The 26,076-nt window shown below is 39.9% G+C and overlaps 1 long non-coding RNA gene across 1 annotated transcript; it reads right to left on the bottom strand.

Annotated features, from left to right (window-relative positions):
* Positions 1-21,474: 21,474 nt before the first annotated feature.
* LOC132250220 (uncharacterized) lies at positions 21,475-24,984 on the bottom strand. The gene is made up of 2 exons (XR_009461868.1): positions 24,890-24,984; positions 21,475-23,824 (listed from the first exon to the last, which is right to left on the bottom strand). It is a non-coding gene; the product is annotated as an uncharacterized LOC132250220 (long non-coding RNA).
* Between the last annotated feature and the right edge of the window lie 1,092 nt (positions 24,985-26,076).

The raw sequence follows: 26,076 nt of genomic DNA, 5'->3' as shown, positions 1-26,076 counted from the left end.
AGACCAATTTTAATAGTTGGGTATCCCCTTCCAGTGCCTGCTCCCTGGCCAGCAAGAAATATCTGTGAGTGATGGGGAGGGAGGTAGCAGGGAGCAGCTGCAGGAAAAAGGGACCTTCCTATCACCAGTATTATGTCTGGCTGAGCCTTTCATCCTGTTAAGCTGTTCTACACAGCCTGCAAGGCAGGAGTGGTGCTGGGGTTCCCCCATGCCCAGATTATCTGTGGGGGCAGCAATGGTAGCAGGTACCCCCCCCCCGCCCCCTTCCTGTTCATAGATTCATAGACTTATAGATGTTAGGGTCGGAAGGGACCTCAATAGATCATCGAGTCCGACCCCCTGCATAGGCAGGAAAGAGTGCTGGGTCTAGATGACCCCAGCTAGATGCTTATCTAACCTCCTCTTGAAGACCCCCAGGGTAGGGGAGAGCACCACCTCCCTTGGGAGCCCGTTCCAGACCTTGGCCACTCGAACTGTGAAGAAGTTCTTCCTAATGTCCAATCTAAATCCGCTCTCTGCTAGCTTGTGGCCATTATTTCTTGTAACCCCCGGGGGCGCCTTGGTGAATAAAACCTCACCAATTCCCTTCTGTGCCCCCGTGATGAACTTATAGGCAGCCACAAGGTCGCCTCTCAAGCTTCTCTTGCGGAGGCTGAAAAGGTCCAGGTTCTCTAGTCTCTCCTCATAGGGCTTGGTCTGCAAGCCCTTAACCTGACATGATATGTCATATATGGCATGGCCATAGCCTCTGTATCAGCAATTTAACAGAAAATTGTTAAATTATCGTGGTTCTTTAAAATTGGGTAGTGAACTCAGGACAGGCAGTCATTTAGACTATCCTAGATGGGAACCTTGCCCTCAACAACCATACTTAATGTGTATCAGTACAGTCACTTGGATCCTTATGCTCATGCCAATCTGTTAGTATGGCATTGTGCCCAAACAAAAGTTGGTTATCCTGTGTCCAAGGGTATAGTTGCCAAGCAATACTTTTTTATGAGTAGTTTACATAATTCTGCAAGTTCCATTTCTGTGTGGGAATTCCTACGTTTGGGCACTTAAGTAGTAGCCCAAAATGCCTCCTTATTGACCATCTTGTGTCATAAAAATACCTTAACTGTTTCAGGAAAAGAAGACTTATGGAGCATTTAGTACTAAATTATCAACCGAATTATCAATTAATAAAACTAAATATGGTTATACCTGCTAGTCAATTCTGTATTTGTTTACAATTTATGGTTCTGTTTATAAGTTTTGCTACAAGTTAGAGGGTTTAATTATTCAAGCTGGATATTAGAATACACTATTTCACAGTCAGGGTGGCTAGGATCTGGAACCAACTTCCAAGGGAAGTGGTGCTGGCTCTTACCTTGGGCATCTTTAAGAGGAGGCTTGACAATTACCTAGCTGGGGTCATATGAGCCCAGTACTCACTCCTGCCCAGGGCAGGGGGTCAGGCTTGATGATCTGCTCAGGTCCCTTCTGACTCTACATCTATGAATGCTAGAAAAAAACAAAACAAAACATTTAAACAGATAAATCATCAACTCTTAAAATTTATACAAATTAAGATTGTAAAATAAGAATGCTGCATCCTATGTTAACGTTGGTTAAAAGAGGCTATGAATCCTAAGAATTGGTGCAAGACACTAGACAGTTTCCAGCCTTGTGGCATGTTACGCATAGGATGTGTTTTATTTATGTCATAGTAAGTATTACTATGAGTTGGAAAGATTTCTGAGAAGTTGCACGGTAATGTGTACTATGATCTTAGCCCATTGGACAGGGCTAGAGCCAGCTGTGTGGTTGACAGACAACTGATTGTCAGTCCCTGGCCCCCAGGCACACCAGAGTCTGGAACCAGCTCCAATGCAGTAATGGGCTGCAACCAACAAATAGCTACTTGTCTTTTCCAGACCCCTCTTCTTCCCTGCACCACACAGAAATCTTCAGCCAACTCCAGTGTAGAGAGGGGGCTGGGAGCAATGAACAGATGTTTTGTCCTTCCCACCCCTTCCACTGCACCAAAGCTGGTTCCAGACTGCTTGGTAGCTTGTTTTGTCTTCCTGGTTTACTAGAGGCGGTCCCAGCCCCAACACTGTACCAGACCAAATGAGGACCTCTGGCATGATCTCTATGGAGCAGATCCACAATAGCATAACATGCATTACTTAACACGATTCTTGGCATATTCGTTGCCCAAAAAGTCCTAAATATACAATCATACGATAGCACTTAGCATGTGTTTTCCTGCTTGAATGTGCAGATACTCATGTTTTAAGTGCAGTTAACACATCCTAAGCAGAACATGAAGCAAGTATACTTCCAATTTTATATATAGACACACACACACACACATATATATATATATATATATTTGCTATGTATGTGTGTCTGTACAAGCAGTATGAAGACTAAGAACCTGCCACAGAATACCACTGTAACAGTAAAATGGGGAATAGCTCCATGTGGAAAAATATTTTATTGTATTATAGTACATTACAGATAAATAATTTCACTTATGCTTATTAAGTTTAAGATGCTGACAATAAGCATAATTATATGAGTAAGTTTACAAAGTAATGAAATTCATGGCAATTCAGAGGTATGGGTTTTCTGTACCAGTCTGTTGGTAGTTTAGCATCTACAGTAAGAAGGGGAAAAAAAAAAATTATTAGACTTTTTTTTTGCTGCTTTGTAAATGTAAAGGATGTGTGTCATGTACCAAAAACACAAATGCTGCTTCTGCAGAATAATTAATGAAAACAAAAATCAATTCTAGAAAGTTTTTCATAAAAAACTCTAAGAAAGATTGTCTATGAACTCTTACTGACATTTTACTGAGAGTTAGGTCCCAACTTTCCTAGAACCATTTGAAAATCCCAGCCTTTATATTCCTGGGTTTTTTCTTGTCTGCCTTTTGTGCTAATAAACCAAAAAAAAAAAAAAAGTTAATATAGACCAGGCTTACATTTCTTTGTACAGTAAAATCTTATGGCTCAAATAGTGTTATTGATGAGGACGAACCTGATGTTAAAAGGATTCGGCATGCACTTTGTCCTTCTGGGCCAGTTGAAGCAAAGAGGGAGGGGGCCTCAGTGTTCTTTTTCAGCTTCCTTTGGAGAGCACAGGCAGCAGCTCTGCTAGACTTTCGAGGTTCAGTGTCTTTCAGGGTTGCCAGGAGAGAATGGAAGGCATATGGTCAGCCACTATCAGGCTTTTGCACACGCATTTAGATACCACATTAACAGGAACCTTCAAAATCTAAAAAAAAATATTAGACAGAAGTATTGCAGTGCTCAGTAGGGGTCTGTTTGCTGTCTGTGCCTAGCACCATGGTTGAAGCTCCTACATTATGCAGTGAGCCATCTCTGGACTGGCAGAAGGGCAATACTATTGTAAAACAGTACTGTTCTCAGCAGCTTGTCATACTTGTCATCTACCAGTAGAATATGACAGGGAAAGCCCAAAATGCAGTTTCTCTTTCTTGTTGACTTATGCTTCCAGAGTAGACACATATAATAAATTAAATTTGTTTAGAAAACACCAATAAGTAATTATTTTTAAATAGTATTTTTAAATTAGGAAAATCTACTGGTTTTAGAGTGAATGCCTTCAATCCAGCATAAGTATAGCTTTCCTGAACACAGTGTATGACAGTTCTAATCATACAAGACTCGAAGATTAAGAAGCTAGTTAAAAGGTTCAAATCTCCCTGCCTGGACACTTAAAATATTTTAACCAATACGCAACAGCCTTAATCTATTGCCAGGTTATTAGAAGAATGCTGAATTATCTCAGCTAAGATTCAGATTTGGAAAAAATCCACTGCCACTAAGTTGGATCTTACAATACTCTAGTTCTTAAGCAGGAAACATTGCACTGACTTTCAAGTAGTGATTTTTTTTTCAAAGCCTATTAGTACAGGAGGTGCATTTCTGTGCCAATAAAAATACATGCAACACATAACAAATTAAATCATTCAAAGCCTCCCATTGATCATGTCATGGTCTACCAGGCTGGCCAGCCTAGTGAGTAGAGCTTGGTGTGGATCTGGCAGTTGTAGGGGTAGGGGTCAAAAACCACAAGTCAGAGCCAAATTCCAAGCCCAGGTAAGAAGCCAGAAATCAGAAGCCTAGTTACCAAATCTGAATGATAATCCAAGGGCAAAGTCTGAGAGTGAGTCAAACCAGGAGTCAGGTCTACAGGGCAACTCCAAGGCTAAAATCTAGCAATAAGCCAAAAGCAAGGTCAGGAACCATGGAGCCAGAGATGTTACTAAGACAAAAGCTGCTCCGAGACTGAAGGCCAGCATGTTATGCAGCAAGGCTCAGGTGTTGAAGGAGATCCTTAACAACAGCTTCAGGACCAATCAGAGGGAAGGGACTGGAGGTCAGCTGGCCTTGATTATTGTAGCTGGGTCAGCCAAATTTAACAAGGGCTCCAGGGCAGGACCTGAGTTTTACAGACCTGATGCAGGCTGCAGTGCAGAAACCCTATAGATTAGTCCTCAGGCCACTCCAACTGCTGGTGTCCATAAGGGAACATTAATACTTTCCTATGTGCCTAAACCAGAACCACCTAGGTCAGTGAGAAAAGTGGCAAGGATTTCAATGAGCTTCATATCACATATTTAGTAGGAAGATGAAAAAATTCCCTAGAATGCTGTGTGTATTTTGATTCTCTTGGTTGATGTAATAGTTCTTAAGGATGCTCTAAGTCAACCTGTTTGAAAAAAAAAAAATGGTCCCAGTTGCCATGAGATTAGATGTGGTGGAAAAGTTGTTTGTAACAACAAGAATAGCTGCAGTAACCAGGATACTCAGATGTGCAAAGGATGCTCTTTCCATATGAAACATTTCCAAAGACTAACAACGTCAACTAGCTTTTTTTCTGCTTCCTTCATTATTAAGCCTATACAATCAACCTAATTATTATTCATATAAAATTAAAAAAAAAACACTTTCCAGTACTATATATTAAAATACTTTAAAGATTGCACATTTGAACACTCAGAATTCAAGAAATGGGGACAATAATATAGCATATAAACATTTAATGTGGTGTATCCACATAAATACATTTACATCTCCTGTGCATCTACATTGTGATTTAGCTTTTTAAGGGTATGAACACATTGTTTCTCAAATGCAAAGGAATAACACATTTGTCTACATATTTAGAGAAGTAGGTATCTTGCATAAAATGTCATAACGCAAGAAAAATGTTGCAACATGCAGGCTCAAGAGGACACTGAATTTTATCATTTTCATTTTTTGGCCTTGGGCATTTAATTAGAAACCTAATATTCACATTAATTTTAAGAGGAGATGATGCTTTTTTTTCCTCCCATGTTTTATAAAAGGGGAAAAAAATGTAGAAAATAGAAGGCACCTTAAATTCTGTGGCACAAGGTACCAATTAACCAACTGGTGTTTATGATGCCATTAAAAACTTGAAAAATAATAGACGCCAGTTGGCCAAAGGACAACTAGATTACGGAGTAAATGTTCTATTGCAACTCTTAAACCACAGTCAGAAAGACTAAACTACTCCATCCTTCCTTGGTTACACGAGTAGTTGCTGTGAAGCCTTGTGATCTTCAACTGAAGCCAAAGGGTCTCTTTGTGTGAGTGAGGATCCTGAATGGACATTAAATGAAGAACTAGTGTTCTAAGAAAACTCATTAATAAAGCATAGGCTTAGTTAGGCTCCTGTTAAAGTCTATAACATTTTTCTATTGAACTGAAGTAGAATTGGACTGTGGATTATTTTCTCTTCTATCTCTTCCTATCCAATAACTGAGCCTGTTTTTGTTTTGTTTTGTTTTTTGTTACACTAGTTTAAACTAATGTAAAGCTGGGCTAAAAGTATGGCCCTCTTGTTACCACCTCTTGAAGATTTTTTCCACAATGCAAGTTTAGATTGTGTTTCAGGTAAATATTCTAGTAGAACATGTTAGCTATTTTTATGATGTTTTGCTAGCAGTGATTCTGTCACTGCTATTTAGTTTGGTGTCACTAAACAATCTGTCAATAAAAAGCTCTACTACTGATGCAGCTACTAAATATAACCACAAATATGCGTGTATATGTATTAAAACAGGATGTAAAGTTCTTTTATATCCCTTTACAATTTGGGATTGTGCTTGCTTTGTGCAAAATAAGGCCCATCCATCTTTAAGACAAAATCCTCCTTTGAAATGTACCCTTTTCTAAGAAAAAAATAAAAAATTAGATATCTTATGAAGAAATATGTCTTTAAATTACTTCTGTTCTTTCGCTTGAACTATAATTACCAAAGGATTACCATGAAATGAGCTAAGGGCTGTAATTAATATTGTTCTCTTTTTCCTTGGATGAAACATTTAAATACAGTGCATTATTTCATTGATCTCCCTGGAGACAAAGTCATACCAATCCTTTTTTTAGAAACAAGTTTCCTAACCAATTTCCCTTTCTTATAACTTTGAACTGCATATTCTTTTTCAGTCCCAAATGTGCAAAAATACTTTCAGCATTACAATGAAATGGAAGACAAGAAGATAGCAGTCATGTTAACATTTAAACCCTGCATATATATTTCACACGTAATGATTAATAATTATTACATTTCTTTTTTCTTGCACTGGTCTGCTGATGGTTGCAGAGAGATTTCCTCTACAACAGTCTCTAGAATCTCTAAAGATCAGGAGTCAAATGAACTAATCATTTGAAATTTAAAGTATGCCTTTTTTATGCAAAGGAGAGAAAGTAAGCAAAGAAAGAAATATTTTCCTAAAAAAAGAAATGTAGAAGGAAGAAATATAGAAGGAAGGCAGCAAGAGCTCTGTCCAATATACTTTCTCATATGAATATTTTATTCCTTGTTATAATACTCATATGAGTAAGGGTTACAACTGTGGTCCCAATGCTTATAACCACTGTAAGCTTGAAAGGGACTCAGCAGTCTTTCAGTCCAACCACCAGCACAGTTGTAGGATCTACCATTTCTAACACGTGTGACTGGTGCCACCTTAGTGAGGGGCGGGGCATGTGCCCCTCCCAGTGACAAGTCAGTAACCGGGGGATTCCCTCCACAGCTAAACTCACCAACTGGGGGGCATCCCCCCCCACAGCAAAACTTACCATCCAGTAAGTGGCTGTGCTGCTCCCAGAAGCGGCTGTGGCACTCCCAGATGTGGCTGCGGCACTTCTGGAAGTGGCCACGGCCTATGTCTGTTGCTCCCACTCCCCGGTTGGCACTCGCAGGGGGAGCACCAGTGCTCCCACCTGCCTCCCCTTACCCATTGCCTAAGTGGGTAGTACAGCCAGTCAGGGGGTGCACCAGCACTCTCAGGGGGTGCACATGCACCCCCATGCACCACCTACACCTTGCCACTGATTCCTAAACCAGCCAAGATTGTAGCCCAATGAGCCTCATTTTTAAAACCTCCAGTGAAGGCGATAACATAACTTAACATGCTTTTTTTCTATGTTTCTATTGTTCCTAGGCCTAGAAAGTTCTGGTATTTTTGTTTGCTGCTGTTGTTGTTTGGGGTCTGTCCCCATCCCTGTCCCCCACTCCCCGCCATGATTTAATCTAAAAATTCTTTGTTGCATTTTAAGCCTTTTGTCTGTTGTACTGCCATCTCTGGCAAGGGAAAACATTTTCTTTCTCTATCTTTATCTTTTGATGATAACCTTTTAAATATTTAAAAAGTACTATCTTGTTTTCAATGTATTTCTTTTTCTCCAAACTAAGCATACATACTTCCTTCAACCTTTCTCTGTATGTTTTGCATTCCAAGCATTTTCCATCTTTGTCAGTTACTTCTGGATTGTCTCCAGTTTTTCTATATCCTTCTTAAGATGTAATGTCCCAAACTGGACACAGTACTTCATCTGAGTCCTAATCAATGTCAAGTAGAGTGCTATAATCTCCTTTGTCTTGCATGCAATGGTTCTGTTAGTGCAACTCATACTTGAATAGGTTTTTGGGGACAGCATCATATTTCACATTTACAGTAAGTTTGTGATTCACATTAACTCCAGATACTTCTTTCCAGTGCTATTGCCAAGCCAGGTAACCTCCAATTAGAAGTTGTGCATTTGTTTTTTCTTCCATTTGTCTGTTGAATTTCACTTTGTTTTCTATAGCTCAGTTCTCAAATTTATCAAGATCCCTTTAAAAGTTGATGTTATTCTGCAAACTGCTTGCAACCCTTCTATTTGTCACTATACTGTCATGCAAGTCTTTAATAAAAAATGTTAGATAACACACACACACACACACACACGCACACACATGCACAACCTGTCCTTCCTCCCCACCCCCCAGGGGATATGACTACAAAACTCCTGAGATATGGATATCAGCCATTAATATTATTCTTGCCCTGTGGTTTTTCAAGTATATCATACTTCTATATAAGCGCATATGAGAATAACATGGGGGACTATAACAGTTGTGCTCTTATATTGTATACCTCTGTTCTATGCCAGAAATTATAGTTTAATATTTAAATATATTGTTTTACTAAATAAGCTTTTATTCTCATAAATATATCTAAATTTTTCTAAGCATGCTTTTCACATTACTTTTCCCAATACATATCTATAATAGCTAAAAGAGATGGTATACATAATGTTTTATCAGTATTCCAAAATAGGCACAATACTTCCACTGATTATATGAAGACTTACAGACGTTTGAAGGCTATGTACCTGGAAGTAAGAGATTTGCATCAGCAACCATTTTTTTTCTTTTTTCTGTGTCTAGAATGCTTAAAATTAAACTTAGGCGGACAGTCTGGAATAACAACTTTTTAATGGATGCCCTGAAAAATACAAACTCTTTGTTATAAATTACATTACATGTTCTAAAATAACATAAGGAAGACATTGTCTTCATTATTTTAAGAAAAAAAAAACATTATTTTGTTTGCAAGTTTAGAAACGATGCATCTATTCATGTCATGTTTACACAAGAATCACAAGGCTAGTTAATCCAGCTGACTTTGGTTATGAGTATGAAGGGTTTAAATGATCTATACAGACCAATTCACAAAATCAATTTTGCTATAGTTATTATAGATGGAGTGAATTACTCATGATTTCAAATATTTTTTCCCCTGTGACTGCAGCTTATGGAATGCACAGAAAGAAATTGGAAGAACAATACACTGAAAAAAACCCAAAAATGTGCCCCATGGGCTTGACCCTGATCTCAAATAGACAAGCATGCATTGCTGAGCATCTTGTTAAATCAGCAACTACATGCATTGAGAATCTAATATGAGAAGTGAACTATCCCAGTTTTCTGACTGTATGGATGAAAATTATATTTACAGTATCTTGGACACACAAGTAAATCAGTATATACTACAGATATAGAAAACAGGATGCTTTGGAGAAGCTGGTGATTTTTTTTTTGCCAGTTTGCTGTGCAAATCTCATTCCAATTCTCTCTCTCATTATCTTCTACAAATAGAATATCAAATGTTATTTTTTTATAAGCTTAACAGGAAGTTGTATGTGCATACAATTATTTTAGGATTATTTTTCCATAATATACATGTCAAGGTTTATTTATTTCCTGTTTTTTTCCAATAAAATATACTCTATTGGGCTGTTGGTTTATTTTACAGGTTTTTAAAAATGTTTTATTAACTTTCTGGTTACATAAATGATACAATGACAATAAATCTCAGAACAAAATCTGATATTTTACAGGAGCAAGCAAAATTCAGTCTCTTTGTGATTAATTTATTATAAATGTTTTCATAGACAATCATAACAGACAACTTAATTAAAATTCTATTTCTTCTTCACTTAGCTGTTGTACCTTTTTAAATTAAGATTCTCAAAGTGTTGGCTGAAAATTCCTCATTGATATGCTTAGGCACTCTGACCTTGGGATGCTAATCTGAACACAAACATTTATCTCTGCCTTGTCACTATTTTAGCTTGTGTCTTATGATCAAATCCCTTACATGGCTTGATATCCATCACTTTACTGCCATTGGCCTGTTTTGATTAATGGATGACATCTAGAAGCAATAGTTATCTTGAACGGTTTAATGGTTCATAAAATAGAGCGAGAAATTCCATAGTACTCTGAAGCTCTGGTAACTACAACTATTCAATATTTTCAATGTAATTTATCATACCATGGAATAATACTCTTTCTGATTACTTCTCATTTTTTTCTCATTGTTTGAGAGTTACTAAACTCTAACCTGCCATCTGGTCGCCATCAGGTGTGTGAAATACAAAGCCTCTAGTTAAAGCTAAATGCAATGCAAATTTTGTTTGATGATTTTAAAACCAAAATATATTCATACTGTTCTTCTGTTTTAGTGGGTGCCAATTTACAAATATGACACTTTTTGAACACTGATCCCCTGTACTAGGAAGACTTGAAGTTTCTGTAGGCTTTTTTATAAGAAGTAATAGCTAATGACATTAAGGATAAATGATGAGCAATAGAATTCTTAAATATCCTTGAAGATAAAGTTAAGGTATTTTATATGTCTGAATATACGAATGTTTAGATGGAATCCATCAGAAGTTATATTCAATAACAACCTAATATTCAGGGGCAGAATTAAGGTTGTATAGTCATCAGTAGATTTAACAGTTTCTCACTCTACCAGTGACCTCTAGAGTAATGCCATCTGTAGTTTTGTACTCTTGGTAGGATCACCCATGGCAGCAAGGTCTAGATGATGTTTTCAAATTACTAATTATTCAAAAATAGAAGTAAAAGTCCTCAATTGCAGAGTAGGCAGATGAAGAAAAAACACTTCTCGTGGCTTGAAAGACAAATGAAGGCTGCAGTGGTATAGAAACCTCCTGTCATCAATGTTTTCCATGCCATAGGATTAGTTTCCTTTCCAGAAAGTATTGTGTAGTTGCAGATGCTCAATGGCACCCCACCATTAATAGAAGATATGCACAAGTATCTTGCCGTCAAATATAAGGTTCTCAAATCAGTCTTCTCAGTCATCTACAGAGTCATCAATGACTTCCCAATTTACTAGATGACTGTCATCCTTGTATCAACAGATTGCTGACAATAATGCTTTATAAATTTGATCATATCTTTTCCTGTCAGAATCAGTTATTAAGCATATATTAAGCATTAGATTATTGAAATTCAAACTTGATTGAGAAGTGAGAAAAGATTTGTGTTATTTCCGCTAAGGTTTATTGGAATGATTTGATCTTGTTATTACCGCCACAAAATCTTCTCTGACAAAAGGCATGCATTCAAAAGGGATGTTTTAAAGCTGCTAATGCTAGTTGAGAAGTCATTTAAAAGAGGTAAAGGAAGTTTATACATGTTGATTTTCTTGTTTTTTAGCTTGTTTACTTTTCAGTAAAGTGAAGCTGACATATGCAAATGTATCTTTTACATTCTATTCTAGCCTTCCCAAAGGCCAATCATTGCCAAGGATTATCATTCTTGAAGTGTTTTTTTCAATAAAGTAACTCAAAAACCAGAAAAATATGGGAAAATAATCTGTTTAAAAATGTTATTTTTTTGAAATGGCAAGAATAAAAAAATGAAAGAAACCCATAATCTTTGCACATAAATTGTAATACTTTTGTCCCAGAAATTTTTGTCTTATTCATAACTGTAAATAGACAAGCATTTTTCCCCTAGCATTTCTTTTGTTCTAACTCATAATTTTATGTAGACAAGCATTTCACTTCCAGCACTTCAGTATGATATAACTGGTATAAAATGAATGAGTAAATTCTCTGTTATCCTTTCATATCTTTAATCAGAATGTATGGATCAAATTATTATGTAACAGAAGAAAATACAGCATGTTATAAAGCATATTATAAAGTATATTATATCCCTGTTCCCACAAAGATAAACTCCTCAACCATTTATACTTTCCCCACAGCCAGACATCAGCTTATACATTAAATATGACTTTCAGTCAAATGAGGCAGATATTCTACGCTTGCAGATTAACTGTCATTTTCCCCACTTCTTTGCATTTGTATATTTAGGTCAGACAAAATAATAGATTGGGGTCACTTCAGGCTCTACATTTATATTAAAATATTACAAATGTGGGTGATTCTGAGGGAGAAGACACTCATGCTAAATTTGAAATAGAGTCCCAAGCTTTTTATTATTACTGTAAATTGCTACAATATTGTTGTAGAAACTGTGTCTGTGATATGTATCATCTAATGCGCTATTATAGTGAAATATGATGAAATGGAAGGTGGGAGCATGGGGATATAATATAACAACAGATTCATAACTTTACGAGCTTTTCTTATGTTACAAACTACCATGTGCTGATTGGTTGTGAATGGATGATTTGCATAACCACTGTGGGGGTGATTTTTAATGTTATTTTGACTGGCTACTTTAAACCTTCTCTTTGGGAGATGCAGAATGTTGCTGTTGCTTGCCAGAAGCAAACAGAGAAAAAGAGGTTCTTCAACAATCATTCTTCTCACTGAAGTGGAAATGTGCTGAATATTCCTTGGCCATCACACCATGGGATCTGACAAACATATGACCTTGATTTATAGGCTGTAGAGTTATTCATATCTTGATGTCCTCATCCATCTCAGGCACAAGAGTTTTGTCTAGGGTCAGTAGGATGCTTGACTTGGTGAAACAACATTTTCCCTCAATTCTTTTCCCGAGCTATTAGAGCAAGTTTAGGGAGACACTCACAGAAACCCTCCAGTGAAATTTGGCTCTGGGATTATACAGATTTCCTTGATTTGTGTGGTGCATGCGTTCCTGGAGAATGGTGCATAAATTGAATTCACATCAAGTGAACCCACTTTATAATGTAGCAAATAGGGGTGGGTTCCCATAGCGGGGAGGAAGGGAGGGAGGGAATGAGGATGAGACTAGTGAAGGGGTGCTGCTCCTGGGGCTGCATAAGGCAGCAAAGCAGAGGGAACAGAGTGGCACTCACCCCAGTCCTGGCTGCTGTGGCCCCGGGAGTGACCAGTACCAGCTGCCTGCAGTTCCTGGGCTACACCATTCTCAGCCTGTCCCCACCCTGTGCCTGGGCTCTGCTTGCCCACACTCATCTCTGCTCCTGGGCTGCGCCATGCTCTGGTGCAGGTATCTGGTGTCAGCTGCTCTCAGGGCCACTCCAGCATGGGCTGGGGTGAGTGTGGACACGCGGAGCCCCAGGTGGCACAGGGCATGGCACTCGCCCCAGCCCTGGAACCAGCCGACACTAGCTGCATGTAGCAGCTGGGGTGCACTGTGCCTCGAACCACCCAGGGCTTTGCCAGTCCCCACTCACCCCACCCCCTGCTGGAGCGGCCCTGAGAGCAGCTGACACCAGCTTCCTGCATGAGGTCATGGTGCAGCAGGCAGCTGGAGTCAGCTGCTTCTGGGACCACTACAGCCAGGGCTGGGGTGAATGGGGACTGGCAGAGCCCTGGGGGGTTTGGGCATGGTGCAGCCCTACTGCTACAGGCAGCTAGTGTTGGATGCTTCCAGGGCCAGGGTGAGTGTTGTGCCCCATGCCACCTGGGGCTCTGCTTGTCTGCACTCATAACAGTGCATGCTGGAGTGACCCTGTGAGTAGCTGACACCAGATGCCTGTACCAGGGCATGGCACAGCCCAGCAGCTGCAGGCTGCTGGTGTTGGCTGCTCCTGGGGCTGGGGTTGGTGCCGTGCCCCACACTGCCTGGGGCTCCATTTGTCTGCACTCACCCCAGCCCAAGCTGGAGTGGCCTCAGGAACAGCCAACATCAGCCACCTGCACCAGGGTGTGTGCAGCCTAGGAGCAGAAGTGAGCGCAGACAAGAGGAGCCCAGGTGCGGGGTGGACAGGGGGAGCATGGTGCAGCCCAGCGGATGCAGGCAGCTAGCGCTGGCCACTCCCAGGGCCACTGCAGCCAGGGCTGGGGTGAGTTGGGCCATGGCCCTTTGCCCTTCCACCACAGACTTACCTGCTTGGGTGCAGGGGGGGAGGGGTGTCTATGCTGATCGCATATTAGCAAATTTATCTCACATATAATGAATTATGGGTCTAAATATGCTCATTGCATAAGAGCGAATAAGCATATAAAGAACCTGCATAAATTGAGGGGAAACCTTTATTAACCCTATAATTACAGCTTTTAGACCTCTACTAGGGACCAGTTTCTGACAAACAAATGTGTTACCTATGATTATTCTATGATCTTCATCCGGATGGAGTCATCTTTAGGAGATGGCCTTTTTTCCAGTCAATTAGTTTTGAATCTAAAAACCTACCAGTGGCATTGTTTTATAGTGAAGAAAGACATCTGGACCTTTGCCTATGAAACATAGATATTCATTATCTATGAATAAAAAGTAGTGACTTATTTAAATAAATATCTATGTGGACCTTATGTCTATATTGAGAAGAAACCATCATGCCCTTTGCACATGGGCTATGCTAGGTCTGCTGATTACCAGGGAACCTGGTTTTCTCTTATAAAAAAAATCCCCAATTTTCATATTAAAAAAGTAACGCAAAATCCACATTTTCCATGGTCAAAATGAAACACCACTCTGTGTGTGTTTTTACACTATAGCTATAGATATAGATCTAGATACACACACACACACAGAGTGGTGTTTCATTTTGATCATGGAAATAGTGTGGATTTTGGATTACTTTATAAATATGAAAATTGGGGGGGTTTTTTCTTAATAAGAGAAAACAAGGATCCCTGCTGATGACCAAATTCAAATTCCCAAATTGTAAAGGTCTTTTATTATCCATCTTTGATGAAGCCCTGATAAACCTTGTTAGAAAGTATTCCTTCAAGTTCCAGGACACCATCTTCTACATTATGAAAATTCAGGGATGGTTCTTTCTTGCCCTAAACTGATGTACAGGAAATTCCTCCATATTCCCTGAATGCATCTACTAAAACAATATTGACCTAATTCTAAATCAATAGTTGCATTTTTCTTAAAGTGCTGTCTAGTTTTACATATATAGAAGAAATATATCCTTTTTTTTTTTCCAAAGTAAGGGAAAAAAATAATTTTGAAAAATCTTCAAAGGGTGGGAAAGAACATAAACATGGAGAAATGTCCTCTCTATGTAAGACAAAAATGCATCTGAATGTTATAAATATTTTTAGTTTCTTACATGTTGAAAGAATAAAACCCACAAAACACTACTCTATCTCAGGTCCCTGGCAGATGTTACACTTAAGGTATTATTTTAACAAGTTAATCATATTTTAAGTAGTAACCTGTCACATGTTCATTCAATTAATGTTATGATAAAACAGGGAATAAGCCATGAAGTTATTACACAAAAAGCTGTAATAACTTTGTGGCTGGTTCCCATTACACCATAAATTGCATATGTGACCAGGCCCAAGGATTCTATGCACTCCCTTAGTTAGGAGCCCTGGAGTGGACAGTCCTGGTCTAAGTCAAGGGCTCCGTGTGTTCCCACAGCTAGGAGCCTGGGCCATAAATAAAAATACCAAATCAGATTTTTTTTTTCAGTTCCACTTTTATAATAACATTTTATAATACATTTAACCCTGTCCTGTGCTTGGTGTTTGGATTCTCTTGTGGGATTTTATGAAGGAAATTACAGTTCAAGGTCTTTATCTGACACTAGTGATTTATATTTGGGTAAAAGAGTATTTTTTTCAAAAATTTCCCATAAAAGAGAAAGTGATTTATATTCAGGATAAGAGTATAATCAGAAATAGATTGTTACTCTCTACTGAAACTGCGTCTAACTTAAAGGGTCTTTAGTGGTATGGGCATGTATAGCATGTCCTAAAAATGGTATTTTAAAATGAAATCATATTTAAAGGGTAGGGTTTTGAGGCTGAAGGTTTTGCTTAAATGTTATAATACCACAGAATGTGATGTGAAGGAAAATCCCTAAATGGAATGATTTTGTTTTACCAGTAATCTGTGAGATATTATGGAACTGTCTCTCAGACTTTTACCATTCCCCCTAGAATAGCACTTCTTATTGGCAGATTCCATCCACTTTTTATTGAGTTCATTTATACTGTTAATGGTTCAAAGAACATTCTGAGTATGCAGGTGATGAGTAATGGAATAAACTAAGAAGCTCTGGAGTGTCTCTGTTCAGATGAGCATTGATGGAACTCTATTTTTATAGTTGATTCTTATAGTTAAAAGTTTATTTTGAAGCCAGTGAGCCTGAAAGAGGGTTTTCTTCCCAAACTATTCAGAAAAATATTGCCAAGGTATTAGTAGTCTCTAATGCAAACTGCTAGCTTTTGTAAATAGATATTGTGGAAGGAATGTGCTAGATAACCGCAGAGCTATATTGTTTTTTTACCCACAATCCCTAACATTGTATTGATTTGTGTGAGAAGGTCCTCATAAAGACACAAAACTGTTTTCCACACATCTTTTTTCAGTTTTTTCTTGTGTAAACCAGGAAAGGAAGCATGGATTTCTTTTAATATTATTTTGAATACTTTTGAATGAAGAGTATTTTCTCTTGCACCCTCCTTGTCTATCCTTAATCCCCTAAAAATAAAAATGAGCTATTAATTTCTGAAACTACTGCTGATTCCTAGAGGCCACAGACTCAATTCTGCAATCCTTGTGCACATAAATCTTCCCCAACACACATTTCATTAAGGAAAACAAAACTAACATCTTGCTACAGGGCATCCTATTATTTGGGAAAAGAGGCAAGAGTTCATGGCCTATTACCAGCATTCACAAGTGAATTGATTACTGTGAATGCTCAGAATTCTAAATTGAGTCCTCCTGACTTTAGAGATTTGATATTTAACTATTATAGCTCTGAGTGGGTACAGTGAATGAATGAAGAGTATCTGCAATCAGTTGGACAATCCCATACAGCAGTGCATGCAGTACTATTCTAATGATTAGCCTATGGTATATGATTCATGGTATGAAACTCTGACCCCAGTGAAGTCAATAGCACAACAACTTCAGTAGGACCCGGATATCACCTAGGATCTTTGTTCTATGTCTTGTTGAATGACTATGAATCAATATTTTAATCACTTCGATCCCCTATTTACCGTCTATAACATTGAGATAACTATTGTACTGTTAGTGAAAGAATCTATAATCTGTACAAATATCCTAAAAGTATTTCTTCAAGTTTATGTGCATTCCTTTTTTCATATTTAAATAAAAAAGAATGCAATTTGAAAAAAAAAAAAAAACAACAACCCTGGAGAATAATTTCATAAAGGAGGTTATAAACTGTTAAAAACCAATAATTGCAATGTGGAACTAAACAGAAAAACAAGGGAGGAAATTGTGTGCATTGGGGGCGGGGCCAAGGGGAGATAAGGGACTAGGGAGTGATTCATTTTTAATATCAGCATTCCAGTAATAAGCTGTTTATAGAGTCATAGTTCAGTGGAAGATGGAAGCTACCACATAAATGTTTTAATTTTTCAAGCACTTAGGAAAAGTTCTCTGCTTATTTCTGAAGTGTTATAACCATGATGGTTGACAACATGTGCAAGTCAGAAGGTATTATATTACTTCAAGTTTGAAATTGACCAGGACAAGCGAAGGTAATAAATTATATTAAAACAACATTAGGATGACTATTTTAGATAGTATATTAAACATTTTATTGTAACAAAGGAATGATTGTTATAGAAAGGGAAATTCTATGTTCAGCAAAATCTAACAATAGTGCTTTATAAATAATCTCTATCTTATTTCAATTTTACTTGTTAAATGATTGTTTGGTATTTGGAAAGGCTATACATAAACACGTTTATCTCAGTAAAACAAACAAACAAGCAAATAAAACCCCCGTGGTTGTCGAAAATGTCATTGCATTGGAACCAGTATAATGAGTTTATATGAGTTTATTTATTATTTCCATCCCCAAGATGTTGCATCTCATTTCCAAGGCAGTCCTGGAATATCACAGATAGCAGTAGCATACATTAAAACTTAAGCCAAATGCCAGCGAAATGGCTCAGCACAACTGGGGAAGCATATGTGTAAAGTCTGCTGGTTTTGAACACAATTAATTCAGTTTCTAGTACTCATAGAATCATAGAAACTTAGAGAATTAGGGTTGGAAGCGACATCACGATTGTCCACTAACATTTAGTCCAACCTCTGTTCAAAGTAGGACTGTCCCCAACTATATCATTCCAGCCAAGGCTTTGTCTAGCTGGGTTTTAAAAACCTCCAAGGATGGAGATTCCACAAGCTCACTAGATAACCTGCCCCAGTGCTTTGCTACCCTCTCAGTGAGAAAGTTTTTCCTAATACCTAACTTAACTTCCCTTGCTGCAACTTGAGGCTATTGCTCCTTGTTCTGTCATCTGCCAGCACTGAGAACAGTCTAGCTCCACCCTCTTAGGAGCCACCCTTAAGGTAGTTACTGGTGGCTATTAAAGTCCCCCCCCACCCCCTCCCCGAGTCAGTGCCAGTTTATGACATCCTGAGGCTGTAAAGTATGTCCAGTTTAAGAGGCCACATGTGATAAAAAATAATCCACAAACATGGATTTTCATGAAATTTTAAGATGAATTATTGTTATGTCTGCAGAAATTTATGAACTCAACATGAATAATACATTTGGAGCCATATATATGTATATTTTTGTCATATTAGAATGAAAATGTCCAGGGTTTTTTTTCTTATTTAGAGGCCCCTCATATTGTAAAGCCATAAACTGTAACTTAAATAGTTTAAGTCTAATTCCAGCCCTGCCCTGAGTCTTCTCTTTGCCAGTTCTTTCAACTTCTCTTCAGAAGTCAAGTCCCCGAGCCCCCTCACCATTTTTGTTGCCCTCTCCTGGACTCTTTCCAATTTGTTCACATCCTTTCTGTACTGGGGGGCCCAAAACTGGACACAGTACTCAATATGTGGCCTCACCAGTGCCGAATAGAGGGGAATAATCACTTCCCTTGATCTGCTGGCAGTGCTTCTACTAATGCAACCCAGTATGCTGTTAGCCTTCTTGGCAACAAGAGCACACTGTTGGCTCATATACACCTTACTGTCCACTGTAACCCCCAGGTCCTTTTCTACAGAGCTGCTGCTTAGCCAATCGATTCCCAGCCTGTACTAGTGCATGGGATTATACTGTTTTAAGTGCAGGACTTTTCACTTTACCTTATTGTACATCATGAGATTTCTTTTGGCCCAATCCTCCAGTTTGTCTAGGTCACTCTAAATTGTAGCCCTACCCTCCAGTGTATCCACTATTCCCCACAGCTTGGTGTTATCTTCAAACTTGCTGAAGGTGCATTTCATTCCATCTTCTGTATTACTACATTTTATTGCCTTTCTGGTAATAAAAGCTCTAAGTAGGGTTTGACCCAGCGTGACATCTGCTTGTTCTTATCAGCGACTTTTACTGTTTCCTGTGCCTGAGATAAACTGTAGATCTTGACATAGGTCAGCCCAGTACTGGTTTGCACTGAGCCTGGGCTGTTTTCTATACCATTGCCCTGGCATACTTCAGCTAGCCTTGGAGCTTTCTGTTGGATTCTGATTGTGTTTCAGGTAGCCTATGTTCTTGGCATCAACAAGTGGCAACATCTCTTCTGTGTGCGCCTCAAATCAATCTTTATTTGACAATTTCTTTCCCCAAAATATTTATGTGGCTCTTTCCTGAATGACTGCTCTTAGTCCACTCCAAGTGCCTTCAGCATTTGCAGTTGTTGCCTTCATAGATATAGCTAGCTCATAGGACCTTTGAAAGTCCAGGCTCTTGCTTTGGACTTTTGTGCTGTGTATATTAATTATTGGCTGACTTTTATGCTTGGCTTTGTGCAGCTTCTTTGGTATCACTTTCACTTTGCTGACAACAAGGGAGTGGTCTGTGTTACAGTCTGCACTGTGATAGTGTGGATGTGTAGCACACTGAGCCGGTCTTTCCTTTTGGTGATCATGAGATCTAATTGATATCAGTGGCTAGATTGCGGGTGTCTCCATGATACTTCTGACACTTTTTATGTGCAAAGTAGGTGTTAGTGATACAAGTGGTTTAATGTACAGAGTATCTGGTAACTAATAATGTAAGAACAGTTGTCTATGGACAGACAGGAAGGTTACTTAAAGGGATACGCTTTGCCCATCATAGAAAAATTAACATTTTCAAGGTTTTTATGGTCTTCATATTTGTGCTCTGAATGCTTATTTATAAAATGGATGATTTTCTATAATGGTATGTGGTCTCTTCAACTGGTTGGGAGCTACAGCTAGGTGTGAATTACAGCTTACTTACACTGTGTTATTCAGATGCTGATTACACATTTGTGGAGTAAGCTCTGCGACTTTAATTCTCTGTTCTCTCTTTTATATGATGGATGTCTGCATGAAACCTGAAAATGGAAAGAAACACTTGCATGATACTCTGTCTTAGGCCTATAGACTATAGTTATTTTGTACCATAGACAATACCTCAGGTCTTAAGTCAGCAACATGCCTGCACCATCTGGGAATGATTAGTTACCATTACTGAGCAGGTAATTTGAAATATACTGTTTTGCATTTCTGTGTGATCTCAATAGTTTCATACCCACTGTCCCATTTCTTCTGTAAAACAACTGATCATAAGATAAAATGCAGGGTTGGAAGGGTTAGAATGTTCACTCTTCATGCATTTTAAAAACATTGTAAGGATTTTTATTGTTCAACAATCAGCAAGAACACATCTGGAATACCTAGGATTGAGACACTTCCTGAAAAATAGAGTATGTTATTCCTGAATATGCTCTCAGTATGTTTCTCCCATCTGGCACTGGCAAAAATAACTGGGAAACCATAGGTGCTAGTTTTCTGGCAGTTTCACTATTCCAACTGTCCCAAGTTCCTTGTTTTATCCCTGGATAGTATCATGATTAATATTTAGAATTTGAACTCTCTGGAGTAAGGATTGGTTTCTCTGTGGTAGAAAGTTTACTTCTAACCTGGGTCACAAAACAGCAAAGAATACAAGACTCATGGGACCAGAAGAAAGGAAAGCAAGACCAGACATTGTAACCTAATGGTTGTGACACTCCCCTCACTACCCGTCCTTCTAGAACCTACTTCTTAGAGCAGTATCTTGGGAAGTGGTAGATGTAAGTTCAGATCTTCTCTATATGAACCATGGTCTCCCATTTATTCATTGGATTCTTAGGGAGAAAGTGGGCACTGCCACTATGTAGTATCCTCAGGCCATGAACAAGTGTTCAAAAAATTGGGGGAGGACTCAATCTAAGTGATGCAGTTTTTGCTAAGTGACCTAGTTTCGATCACTAGTGAATGGTATATGTTCACACTTGCACAGGGTGGGGGTAGTGCAGGGAGTCTATGCTGGTCAATGCTCACAGATCGGAGGTACTCCTGCATGCCTCCCAGCAATGGACTTCCTGGTCTGCCAGAGACTGCTGAGTGCAGCCAAGGGCCCAGGCCACCCCTGATTGGCTTCCTGGTGCAGGCAATCATGTCCTACACTCCCCATTGCCTCACCACAGACCCTCCACCTCATCCTACCCAGAGGTTTCCAGAACAGCCCCAGAGCAAGTGCCTTTCCTTGTTAATCATGCATGCCTCCATGCGCTGGCCTACCAAGACCCACCATGGTGCCTCACTGCCCACACCCAAGCATACAGATCCAGGAGCTGCAGCATGTCCTGCTTGTCACCCTGTGCAACTAATGCTGGAGGCTGTTGGATATAATGCTCAGCCATCTGGACATGTGTAGCAGCTGTTCACCATGGAATTGGCTTCCTGCCCCAGAGCCAGCAGCTGGCCTTCCCACAGAGCCACCTATTGACCCTTGTCCCCACCCAGGATGCCCTGGAACTTCAGGGTGATCTGCAAGGATCCTGGTTTCCTCTGATAAAAAAATACCTAATTTATGTATTAAAAAAAGCATCCCAAAATCCACATTTTTTAAAATGATTAAAATGAAATGCTACTAATATATAGTGTTAAATGTTTCCTGTGTCACAGCTTGGTCCCTCTTCCCACTGATGCAAACATTTGAAGAGGGGCAGCGGTGCGGAAATATGTGAAAGGGGGAGTGGGTGTTGCTTGAGGAGTTACTACAGTGATTACCTGTGCCATGAAACTCAGTCTCATGGATCCACTAGACCTTCCCCAGAGATTAGATCAGTGCTGGAGTGCCATTTGCAAGCCTTTCCAGATGTATAACCCAGGAATCTCCCTGGCAGTGGAATCAGATCGGCTGAGATAACAGTTCCCATGTGAGACTTCTGCCATTACATCTGTGCCTTTCCTGGACTGTGAGGAAGGGGGAAAGGAGAGAGGGGGGAAGACAGGACATTTGGCAAGGGGGGATTTTTCTCATTCCTGGAGTACTGCATTTTTAGTGATTCTTATAGATATCTGTGTGGAATCTGCTATCCTGACCTCAGGTTCATCTCTGCCATCCAGCCCTGGGGCACTGCCAACCAGGTTGCAAGCCACTAGCACCTGTACTTGGTTTTTTTACACTTTAATTGCAGAGTTCTTTAAATTATTTTAGTGCCTTTCTGTGAGTGCAAGGAAAAGGGGGACAGCTGTTTCAGCACCAGTGCTCTGGGTACCTGGGAAGAGGCTTAGCTTCTCCCAGTAGCTAACCATGGCCCTGAAAGATAAAGAGAGCAGGGAGGCATACATGAGGCAGATTTATGTACCAGTTTTGTGACACAGGTTCGCCTGTGGTAGAAAGCATATATTGTCTTTTCCCCCTGGACATTTTATTGGCATCATGCACATGCATGCACTGGATTGTTATTCATTTTGTCTTATCCCAGCACCAAACCCAGTCCCTGGGTGGGACCCCATGTTTGCATCTGTTGGGAAATGTGCTTGAGCACATCCCTGCTGTAATACCCATTGCAGAGCTAATCCAGATCTCCTGCCCACCACAGATGGCAATGAGATCCCAAATCTTCCCATGGCCCTAGTTGCTTTACCAGTGGTGGGTACTAGAGGAAGACAGGACGGAGTCTTCCAAGGCCCACAGTAGTCTCTGTAGGATTTTGGTGTCCATGGGTGGGTGAGAGTCTGGCTGCAAGGAGGTGGATGGATGGATATAGTTGCAGTTACTTGTGTGTGGCTCTCCCTCTTGCTTCAGCTGGATGCAGCCCTTGCTCCAGAGTGGCTGAGGCTCCATTAGCCATAATCTTGAACTTTCTGGGGCTTTCCAAAAGATGCCTTCATGTTGCTGGCAATGTCCCATGCCCCAGCCTGGAAATTTCCAGTGTTCTCCATCTGCAAAACCAAGGTACCTAGCCATCCTACCTGTTCCTCAAGTTTCCAGGGGCATCCACCTGCTTGCTTTGGTTTGGATTCTCAGTATACTGCCCTTCCCAGCGCTAGTACTCTGGGACCCTGTAGCTGTAGGCCAAAAAACCCAAGGTGCACTTAGCCTGGGTCCTACTGGCAGTGGCTGAGCTATGGAGGTCACAGGGTCACTTCTATGCAGGCCCAGTCCAGATATTCTGCCCCCCCCACCCACTTCCTGACCCACCAGAGGCAAGCTGCCACCCACTGGCTCCTGCTCAGGAGGGGAGGCATTTATGCTGGGCTCCTAGTCACAGGGTGCCTGGCTCTGGCCTCCAAGATATGGTATGTGGATTTCAGTGTCAGGGTCCATGGGGTTGTGCCCAAGCATGGGGCCATAGGGGTCCCCAACTGGGTGTGCAGGTGCAAAGGAAGGGCTGTTCCCAAGTGTGGTGGTTCTCCTGGGTCCAGTGATTGGGTCTGCACATACATCATGAGGTGCTTTCTGGCAAGGCGTTAGGGAACTCAGTATGGTAACTCAGGGATACAGGTGCCTCACTTCCCCCTGCTGCCTGCCTGTCCAGTTGCTGGCTGTTTGATTGTTGTGTCCTTGGCACTGTAACAGAAACATTTGAAATTGATGCAACAAATAGCAGCATTCTGTATTCCAGTCTATTTTCATTGAATTGCATCAGAGACAATTATTTTTGCTCAAGAGTTTATGGAGTAAATTTTGCAGATTAAGATGCATAAAAATCACAAATTTATCACAACAGCAGGTTTTGTGCATTATAAGAAAATATCCCCCAGCCTCATGAGATACAAACCCTAAGTATAAATCAAGAGAAATGCCAGAATCTCAGTTGCTTTTTAGGCAAAACATAAGCAATTGATTTGGATATTTTGTTATAAAACATTAAAGTAATTAGCAGAAATATATTCCAACTAAGTATAATGTCATAAGTCAATACAAGAATTTTTGAAAAAATGCTGGGAGGAAATAACTGCAAAACCTTTTGTTTCTAAAAATCCACAACTTGTCAGTTTTATATAAACCTGAGATGCATACATTTTATGACACCTTCCTGTCATTGCCTGGTGAAAGTTTTCATCTGTACAATAGTTATAATGTTTAGGGGCTTGCTCTGTTGTCTCTAGATGTATGATACGTTGGTTTGGGTAGACCCAGACACTCAGACCAACCACAACTTCTTCCATCCAATAATAGGTACATTTTATAAAAGACACCTGGCCCCTCACCAGGCCTCCATGCCCTCACTGGGCCTCTTCATTATGCCCCTCTCTCAGGGCCTTTACCCACTTGTCTACTGACAGGACCTCTCTCTGTCACCCCTCTCTCTCAAGATCTCTACTCACACCCTCAGGCTTTACCCTGCTGCCTTGGCATGGCTCCAGGTACCTCCTGTGGCCCAGACTCTGCCTCAGGGCTCCTAACAAGTCTGGACTCCCCCTGCTCTACTGGGACACCACTAGGGATGTGGGGCTGGGATTATAAGGTGCCCCTTCCTGCCTTTCCATGGGGAGGTAACTAGCCTGGCATTTTCTAGGGGCTCCCACTCCACTAGGAGACCCACCAGACCACCCTTCCCTGGCAGGGTGCAGTTTCACATCATGCTCAGGACCACAGGAGCCTCCAGCTCCCCATAACCCCTTTCCTTACCTCCAAGTCCCTGAGCAGGAGCTCAGTCAGCTGATGTTGCTGTCTCCCTTGCTAGTAGTCAACTGTCCTCTTTATGTCTGGCCTGCATTTGAAAATGGCTGCCGTAATCAGCCACCTGGTGACTACCTACTCCAGTCCTTAAAGTGGCAGGCACCAAAGGTGCACTGCCACACTGATAAAAAATAAAGTAAAATCCCCAATTTTTGGATTAAAAAAAGATATTTTTCCATGATTGAAATGATTGAAACAGTTCATATGCACGTGTGTGTGTGTATATATATATATATGTAGTTTAGTATATATATATATATATATATATATATATATATATATATATATATATATTATATACATTAATGGGGTTCATTTTAATCCTGGACAAGTGTGGATTTGAGGTTATTTTTTCATATCTGAAAATTTGGGATTTTTTTTATCAGAGAAAACCAGGATCCCTGTTTATCTCCCAGCTGAGTGCAGCTCTCTCCCAGTCAGGAGACTCAGTAATTACCCCCCTGTCACATCTACAGGGAGCTTTCCAGACAGCCTTTCCTTTTTTCACAGCAGGCTCACTGAGCAGCCTGTCCCATAATCAGCCCCTTACCATACCTTCAGGGTGCTTTCCAGGCTGCCTTTCCTCTTAAAGTTTGAGGCTCACAATAAAGACTGTTCCAAACCTAAGATCCTAAGGGTTCTCTTCCTAGCTTTGCAACTAACTGGTAAATCACCGTCTCTTTGGCCTCCATATGTAAGATGGAGCTAATTCACCAGGTGATGGTGAGGTAATACTTATCTACATTCTTTGAGCTCTTTGTTCTATGAATTGTAGGATAAATCTACTACTCTTTCCAGCATGATTAATTTTGCCATTTCACAAGCAAGTTATTACTGGTGGTTTCATATTGAAAATAAGATTGTTTTGTTTAGTTTTGTATTTCCAGTGAATATTTAAGATCACACTTTATTCTGTTTGCAGCCCACATGCTGATGAAGCTTGTTCAAACAAAATATTTTTCCACTTCTGTAATCTCTTTCCTTTTCTGTTGTTTTCTTCTTTGACCTAATTTTCTCCACTGCTTAATGTTTTGGCTGGTTTGAATTTATTTGGCTGAATAAAATATCAAGATTATTTTAGGATCTTCACACTAGGCAGGGTTTTTTTGTTTTTGTTTTTCCTTTTGTTTTTTTAA

Source organism: Alligator mississippiensis, chromosome 1 (assembly GCF_030867095.1).
Source record: "Alligator mississippiensis isolate rAllMis1 chromosome 1, rAllMis1, whole genome shotgun sequence".
NCBI lineage: Eukaryota > Metazoa > Chordata > Crocodylia > Alligatoridae > Alligator > Alligator mississippiensis.
Note: the sequence above shows the minus strand (reverse complement) of the source record. Positions and strands in the feature narration are given on the sequence as shown.